This window comes from Rhopalosiphum maidis, chromosome 2, assembly GCF_003676215.2.
Source record: "Rhopalosiphum maidis isolate BTI-1 chromosome 2, ASM367621v3, whole genome shotgun sequence".
In the NCBI taxonomy this organism is placed as follows: domain Eukaryota; kingdom Metazoa; phylum Arthropoda; class Insecta; order Hemiptera; family Aphididae; genus Rhopalosiphum; species Rhopalosiphum maidis.
The window spans coordinates 85,538,358-85,547,789 of record NC_040878.1 but is presented as its reverse complement, the minus strand read 5'-3'; the positions used below and the strand labels follow the sequence as shown (position 1 = coordinate 85,547,789).

At 31.3% G+C, this 9,432-nt stretch overlaps 1 protein-coding gene across 2 annotated transcripts in view; it reads left to right on the top strand.

The window, feature by feature from the left end:
• Positions 1-831: 831 nt before the first annotated feature.
• Positions 832-9,432, top strand: part of LOC113553759 (unconventional myosin-Va) — a 67,213-nt gene continuing 58,612 nt past the window's right edge. For both annotated transcript variants that reach the window (XM_026957264.1, XM_026957261.1), the window contains exon 1: positions 832-1,041. The gene's annotated coding sequence lies outside the window, so the exon portion shown is untranslated. The remainder of the gene's footprint in view (positions 1,042-9,432) is intronic.

Here is a 9,432-nt window from a genome sequence, read left to right as displayed (position 1 = left end):
CGCCGCGCGTTTACCTGTACCAGTGATGCTTGGCGCGCACATGTGCAGGTGTTTGTATATTATTATTATTATTATTATTATTATTATGTTGTTAGTAATAGTAGATCTTTGATCTACGGATCTACCGGTGTCGCGTGTGTACCTATTCTACACAGCGCTGTGCCTATATTATATGCACTACTCGCCAACGCGCGGCGACGTTTACATATACGGTAGGTTAGGTTACACGCAGCGCACGACGACGATGACGATCACAGGATTTCATCTGTATACAATAATATGTAAGTAGGTACTATCGTATAAATCGTAAAAAAAAAATCAAAAAAAATCTACATAACACGGTGTACAGGTACAGGTACTCGGTGACGGTTATACCACTCGCCAATCACGATAATAATATTAATACATATTATTAAATTTATATACATCATAGAGATCGATATCGCGCGCGTAATACGCGACGACGCGTATTTCGTTTCGTTTATCGTCGTTGTTCGCGCGTAGTCGCCGTCGTCGTCCTCCCATCGTATAATATTATGATGATGACAATGATGGGTGCACTTCTGCTTCTTGTTTTTCAGATGAATTTTTTTTTTCGTACGCGGAAAACAAACGCATTTGTCGTTTTTCTGGCGTCCGGACGGCGGAGAACAGATGGCGTCGGTAGGTCGAAGCCACGAAGCGTCTCTCGCCGCCGCAACCGCGGCGGGAAACCGGTTTGCGGGCCGGTCTCGGCCGCTGGTGGCGCGGAAAAGTCGGGCCCGGCCACGGCGCGCCGCTCTCGCCACTACTACCGCTGTTACTACTACTACTACTTACGAAACGCTCACCGGCCGGCGACGTGCTCGTCGCGCGCGATCAGCTGTTTGTGTCGTCGTCCATGCGCGCGCGCTCTTCAACCGCGGGACACGTGAAGTCAGCCCGCGATTCCGGATCGCAATACTACAATAACACTGCGGATATCGTCATCGCGCACACGCGGAGACTCGGACCAAGACGGTAGCAACTGTGGCTGCAGCGGTGCGACACACCATACGGCAGGTAAGATCGACGATCTTATAGTCTCTCTGATGATATCGTAAATAATAATAATCGCCAATTAATGTCCGGTCGCGGATATCCGGAATAGAGATCGATACTCCACACCGCGGGCGCCGGAGAACGATGGATGTTTCGCGCCGCATAGGCGATTACGGGCGGTCCGAGCGGCGATCGGTTTCTTGATCCGAATTCGTATTTTTATCTCGTTTGTGCCGCGAGGTCGTATAGAATAATATTAATTATGCGGACCGCGTCAGCCATCGCGTCCGACTTTTAGTCGGGCCCGACCGAGTTGGATACGACGACGTTACATATTGTACGCGCCACCGGACTCGGTCGCCGCGCTTCAGAAAACGCGGGTCAAAGTAATCCCGTACCTCCTTGACTCGTACAGGATCCAGGGATTTTGTTTTTGAGGGGGAGGGAAGGACAAATTGTTCAACTTTTGTAAGCACAATTTAGATTTTGATGTGAGGCATTACAAATACATAATATAACTGCCAAGGGAGCAATCGCCCCCACCCCTTGAATCCGCTACTGGGTACACGTGTAATATTATGGTCTACCACGGGGTACCGTCACACACGATGGTCGTTTTTTATACAGACTCGGCGACGACGACTCTCTTAAACTTTAAAGAATGCGACATTAATAATATCGTATATTTTCTAGACTTTAAAAAATCTTCACCGTTTCTTTAGTACAATGGAAAACGATACCGCCTATGACCTATACGCGCGTAACACAATAATAAAAATATCTAGAAATATTTCCGGAATACCGGAATACCTATATGTTTATGTACGTATAATATATATTATATACATTTTTTTTTTTTTTTTTATTGTTTTGTACGAATATATTATTGATTTTAAGATAGGAATAATCTAATGAGTGTTCGAGTCCTTAAAAATCTGTTGGGTTTTGATATCGCACCGCGTGCTCAAATATCTACAAGTGTTAGACAATAATAATATGTATTATTATAAAGTTTCATCTAGGTACACATACACACACTCCAAAATGTCATGTCGATTTTTTAATGATTTATAACTCACGAGCACACACAATACTACCATAACTCATAAGATAATACGATTACAAAACTATACATTTAAAAACCTTATAATCATAGGGGTGTACACAGACTGATAAAATGTCCTCCCCAACAATAAAAATGAACCCAAACAAATATTCATATCGCAAATGTAAAATATTTGTTCTTACCATTATTATTATTTTTTTCTGCCTCTTATTAGAAAATATTAGGTTTTAAAATTTTTTTTTATGTTGATATATAAAAACAAATTCTTATAAAGATGTGTTTATTGAAAATGATATAGGTAATTGCATGATTATTATCGTGTAACAATTACTTAAAGCCGTAAATATCGAAGTACCTATAAATGTTTGTCATTTTTGCTTCTTCTAAAAAATGTTATTTTGGAACTTTGATCACACGCCATCTAAAAAAACGTCTGCCACAGCCATAGAAATATCAAAAATTAAATTTTCATACTTTTAAAAAATATTTTCTCGTTTGATCTTATTTTTATTTCACAGTAAATACAATACATAACAATAATATTATATAGTGTCGGAAATATTAGATGAAAAATAAAAATCCACGTAGACAATGCATTATTGTTTTAATTTTCCAATTAAAAATAAATTATTACAGCTATTTAAAACCAACTTTCTATAAGATACCGTCGGATACATAATTAACATGAGAAAACGAATGCAAAGACACATTTATTATAAGTTATTTTTTTTCATTACAATATTCATACCACTGTATAAATTTACTGTCTTAACGAGAACTGAGAAGTTAGTATAATTATGAACTATTTAGTATTCATTAATTAAAATAAGTAGTAATGAAGAATAATAAATATTTAGCGAAAAACGTACATAGTCTTGATATGAAATAGCTGCAAAAAATAAAATAATGTCCGTAATATTCTCGATTCATAAAATTTCTCAAAACTATATTAACTGTGGAGGATAATAGAATCAAAAATATTCGTAATTTATTCGTAATACATTCATTCGTTGGAACTGTTAATCGAAAAATAATCCATGTGCATACACGGTATACCTCAAAATATATTATTTTAATGGTCGTCCGGTGGAACAACGCACATCATATTGATACCTTCATCGCGTTGCCCGCCGAACGCACGAGTTGCACGAACGCGAGGGGGTCGATGGGAACCATTATATTTTTATTATTATAATACGATGACGGTCAATAATAGCTCGATTCGGATATCTGATGCTGATAACATTTCGATAATTTGTAGGCGGCTTTTGTCGAACTCGGTGACCGGTGTCATTAATATTATCCCGTCGACAGCGGCCGACCGTCTGCAGGCAGGCGCGTTGTTCGACAATAAACAAAAAAAACAAAAACAAAAAAAAGCTCACATACCTTCAGGACGTGACGTGGGGGTCGTATTAAATAATATAATGTTAATAACAATAATAATAATAATATGTTGTAATAACCGAAGAGAGTGCGGCTGCAGTGTGGTGAATCGAAGACGGTTTACGTTTGGCTCTGCGCGCTGCATATAAACCGTCGTTTGAAATCGGATCGAGAACTGGTTTATGTCGAAGCAAAAAAAAAAAAATGCGCAATAATTTTAAGACCGTATTTTTTCCCCTCTCGCATGTTAACCCCGCACAGGTCCCACTATTCCTATATTCTCGGTGGAGTAAGTATATATTATTATACCTATATACACACATGCACCGCCACCGACTGTCTTGACGTAGCCGTCATTAGGATCTATAATATACGATCCCCGAACAATGGATATACGCGCTCGGTAGTAGTTGTAATAGTAGTAGTTGTAGTAGTATTATTATTTATTAGTTTTTTAGACACCGCGCGACGGCCGATACGCACGAAACCCAAGCGACCGCGTCCTTCGATCCATTGTTCTTGTAAATTGGTCGTCCGACATCGGGAGCAACCGCGGTATCCATAAATTTTAACAGCGACATCAGAATTCTCGTCTGTTGTCGCCTCGCAGCCGACACAGATGCTGCACCATTGGCAACTAGAGCAGCAATAGCCGTTTTCGCTTGCTGTCTTTTCGTCCGGTTGCAACGCCTATGTTTACACTATATATTATTATTATACATAATATACCACGCAGTTTTCAGATGTTTTTATGTAAGTCATCGCTAGTCTGTGAACTGTGCAGTGATAATGCAACCCCACAGAGGAGAAAACATTTTTCAAAAATTTATGTTTTTTTGTTCTAAGCATAATATTATTATAGACTCGGTCTCGTATGATATTCGGATGGACATCATACTATTATTATTTATTATTACTAATTACACGCTTTTTTTATAATATACGAACTATCGTTGACACATTCGCTTACTATATAACATATTTATTAATAATTTAAACCAATTAAGGGTCACCGCTTTTATTGATAGATTAGTAGATAATAAATATACTTACAAAATTACAAGCATCATAGATTACATTTTAAAATATTGCGTAGACATGAAAATATTCCAACAAAACGATTTCTATAATAATATGGTCATCAAATACTTACTTTGATTATAGTTATAATATGTATACTCTGTATAATAGTAGTGTATATAAATTTGTTTTCCTTTTATTTAAAATTAAACAATCTACACATAGGAATTCTGCACAATAAGCTTAATTGTTTACAAAAAAGTTTTCACAAAAGACTTAAAAAGAGAAGCCAGCAAACCGCTTACTGACGACACTCTTGGATTGAGGCTATGGAGTTAAGCTAGATGAGTAGGTCACGACATTATTTTCTTTTTAATCTTTTGGGTGGGTTACCGAACATTGGTTTGGTTCGGTTTTTTGCTAGAATATATGAGTAGTCAAAGAGCGAGTTGTGGTAACGTGAATAAGAATTGATAGCAATTTCAATCACTGTGTTCATTTTTAGGTCTGTGTGTAGTGTTGATTAGATACATAGAATGGAGAGTTTGTGGTAAAACGAAATATTTTATTTTGGGATATGTCATAATATGTGTATTTTATTTAGGTTTGATATTTTAGCGGATTCCCACATTTAGATGCCTAAATACAAAATTTAAACATTTTAGTGTATACAAATATAATTATATTTTCTGTCTATAATTTATTTATTTATTCACACATAAATAGATGATATCAAAAATGATCGTATTATCACATGACGCATACCTATATAGTTATATATATAATGTATTTGTAATGTAAGACTGTACAATTATGTACTTACATAAAAAATAAGCATCTACGATGATATTCTAACATAATTTTACATAATTTTTTAATTTTTTTAGTGTATTTGTATTTACATAAATACCCATTATATATTTATATATAATATATACCTATTATACATATAACTTATTAATGTACATAATTAATATAAATTAGTCTAGTTTCAGGAATTAGGATTGGGATTTAAAATAATTTATAGCTTATTATCATTATTACTAAATACAATCATTAATAGTTATTTTATTGAAAAAATCTACTTTTCCAAAGTCTCTAAGCATATATTCTAGTAACCATTGATGAATTTAGAAAGTATCTCTCTCTAGCCGTAATTAAACGGTATTGAATTCTAATATGTTATGCAGCAATATTTTATAAAAAAATTATTGGGTAATTAATTTACTTTAAATTTATTAAATATAAATAATATAGTTAGTATATAATAATAGTTAAATATATTATTTGACTAATAAACTATTATAATATATTATCTATACAAAAATATGCAATTAACTTCACAAAGCAATTAGATTAATAAATTTAAAAAAATGTATAACATATGGAAGTTAGATTTCGATACACATAAGTCGTATACTATAGCCTATAATAATTTACTGAACATAATTTATATTAGTTATACCTATACTCATTAGTTCTACCTACAAAACTGCTTAATAAATGATAGTATTATATATGTAGGTGTATAACAAGCTTTCATTGTGTGCATAATGATGGTACGTCGCAATTAATATAATGTAGATATTCGATATAAACATAATTTTAAATATTTTAATGTTAAATAATATTAAGTCAAACTTTATTTGTTTTGGTTTTGTCAATAAATATAAAATAATATTATATATTTAAATACACGTACATTTGCATTAATGATATAAGTAAATTATGCTCATATATTTTAGTAAGATTTCAAACTCTTTTTTAAAATTGTGTCACTTGTCAAAATAATATACTTTTAATTTTTACAACTATTCATCTAATTATAGTCGAAAACAACAATAAAAAAAGGTTAAGACGGTTAAGTCATCTTAAAATCCAGTGATTAAAACTAAACTGGTTTTTGAGAATTTGAGATACGTCAAAATCTTATCACTTACCTTATTTATACTATGTATGGATATATACATTAATACATCAAATATAATTATTTTTATTGGGTATTAATTTTCTTAAACCTTCGATTTTTCTTATATTATACAAATATTAAAACTAGTTTTTATTTACATTTTACAAAATATTTATCGAAACAATTATAATATTCATTTAATTTTATAATAATATATATTTAAACATATAAAATTAAAGCTATAATATTTTTCAGTCACACTTGAAAAATTAAAAATGATAATATACTGCTACTTTGTACATTGCTTATTATTATTACTCTATATAAAGTCTATCTCAAATGTTCATTTATTGTTTAGATCTTTAAAGGTTAATAATCCCAATAATTGATAAAAGGTAATGTTTAGTTTATTCCTAAAAAATGACGTATTTTCAAAAACGTTACAAAACAAAAATTATTTTTTCAATTGTATATTTACTTAGAACAGTTTGAACACCAAATTTATGAAGTTAATATATTATTTGATTATGACTTTTAAAATAACAACCTATGATTTAAACAATAATAAGATTTCGTGATATTTTTTTACTTAATAAAATGATAAAAATATACCTACCTACTAGCAAGCTAGCAAGATTCTTAATGCCAAGTATTTAAATTCAAGACATTGAAATTAAATTCCAAGTACTGAGTACTATGTAATTTTAATTTGCTTCTAAAAATTCGTTATGGTTCGTTGTAAGTTTATTAATATAATGCAAACGATTTTAATTTGAATTAGATCATCCCAACATGAAACTAATCTAGTTATGAATGAAGAATGAAATCATCTAAACTTTAAATATTTATACTACGATAAATTAAATGTTCAAGACTTGATTGATTAACGAACACAATATTCTTAATATACTAAAAATATTTTTTTTTAATAAAAACACAAGACTTTTTTATAGTATTTTACTATCATACTATATTTATAAAATAAACATAATATAATATGCTTTTCCTTAATTATGGTTATATAAATCAACAAGAAACATTCACAATATTATAATATATTCATACTTAAGTGATTGTATTAAAAACTGTTAAATTTTTACAAATATTTCATTCCGGTATATCTATCTACTAAATATTTAATAAAATATTATTTGAATTACAAAAACCAGTTATATATTTATACTTATACTCATAAACGGTCATATACTCAAATTCTAGTGTAACTACTGAAATTCGATAGTAATATTATATTCCCATACCATAATTTGTTGTGTTATTGTATAAAGTGAATATGCAATTAAAATAAATATCATATGATAATAACATTCCGGTTTTTATTTATTTTTGTTCTTATCAGCCAACCCATCGTGTGAAAGGTATTAGTGATATGAATTTAGTAAATTAATTATAATTTTATAATCATTGTGTTTTCGAAACGAATAAATGTAAATAATTATAATGTTGGCATATTATAGTATTATACTATTCAAATAAATAAAAACAGATTTCATGAAATTTATAAATGAAATTTCAATACGTATCAATAAATTTCGCTAACTTGACGTAAATATGCGTATAGCTTTGACACAATAATATAATAATGGTATGGGCGGTATGGTTTAAGTGTTATTTGTTTGTTCATAGGCGAAATTTTCGGTCTTGTTTTGAATAGTGGAGAGGAAGGGGTAGGCTTGATATCTAGGAATATTTCATGATTTGGAACAAACTTAATTTTATTGGAAGCCAGTAAAATCAGTACCTCCATAAAATAAAATTCAAAAAGTTCGTTTAGTGTTCATTTTAATTCATTGGCCTGATTATTGCTAGACAAACACGCTTGTGAATACGCATATATGTTTTGATTAAATTGTATATAATATTAATTCAGTAAGGTTATAGGTTACTGTTAAAAGACTATACAAATCTAGTTTGACATATTTGTTTTCGTGTCTAAATCATAGGAGTATTTTTGATCTCAAATATTGCCATTTTCAAAAACGCAGCCGTCAAAAAGTATCTTATTTTATCGATCGGAGTAATAACTATAAACGTATAATCGATATAATTAATTTATGAATTAAATAAAAGCTTATGTAACATGTAGTTCCAGGTATAAATAGTAAAATTTTTCATCAGTCGTTAATTTTCTCTCTGTCAAATATGAATTGTCAATCAGTGTGTTTAGTTCTCTTTAAACAACTAATGTGCATAGCTGTAGATTTTTCATACGTAATGCAATATTCTTATGATTTTTTTTTTCGTGTTCAATTCAATACTTGGATTTTTAATCGGCATATTACTATAAGTTATAGCGATTTAAAATTATCTATTAAGGTATACCTATTATTATGTATTTTCTACGCGTTAGTTTGACGATCATTAAATCATAGTATTCGATAAAAATACTTATAAACTATGATTTTTTTATCGTACGTTTTCAGACATCAATTTAAGCACCTTTGGCATGCGTAATATTCTATTTATACCCGCTTACCACCGTTTATTGTAACTTTTCTTATCCACGAACGATCCGATTTTCCCCTGCACGCGTATAATAATAATGATGTATTTTTCATCGCGGTCAAGGGCAGTGAAACCGATAAGCGTCCGAAGAAAAAATATTTATACACGGCTACCTACTTTATTTAAAATGTTATCGATATTAAGTTATTTGACTCGTCCTTTCTTTACTGTAGGCACCTATACTTAAATTATTATGATACGTACGCGACGATGCGAAGACTCTAGTAACACACGTAATTGCGTACCTGTTTGAATATTATAACGTTTAGTGAGGGTACCGGTTTTTCTCTCCCCCGCGCAGTAATCGGATATACTGATGTATTATAAATTATAATTTAATATGAAAACATTGACATCGTTTAACCTACGATCCCTTTTACGTCCACCACAACAATGATATGACACAGCACGTAGGTATAATACAATACAATACAAATTATAATCTTCAATCGGTCCTGAACTTCGAGAATGTATTCCTCGTGAATGACCCGTGATTATATTATATTAC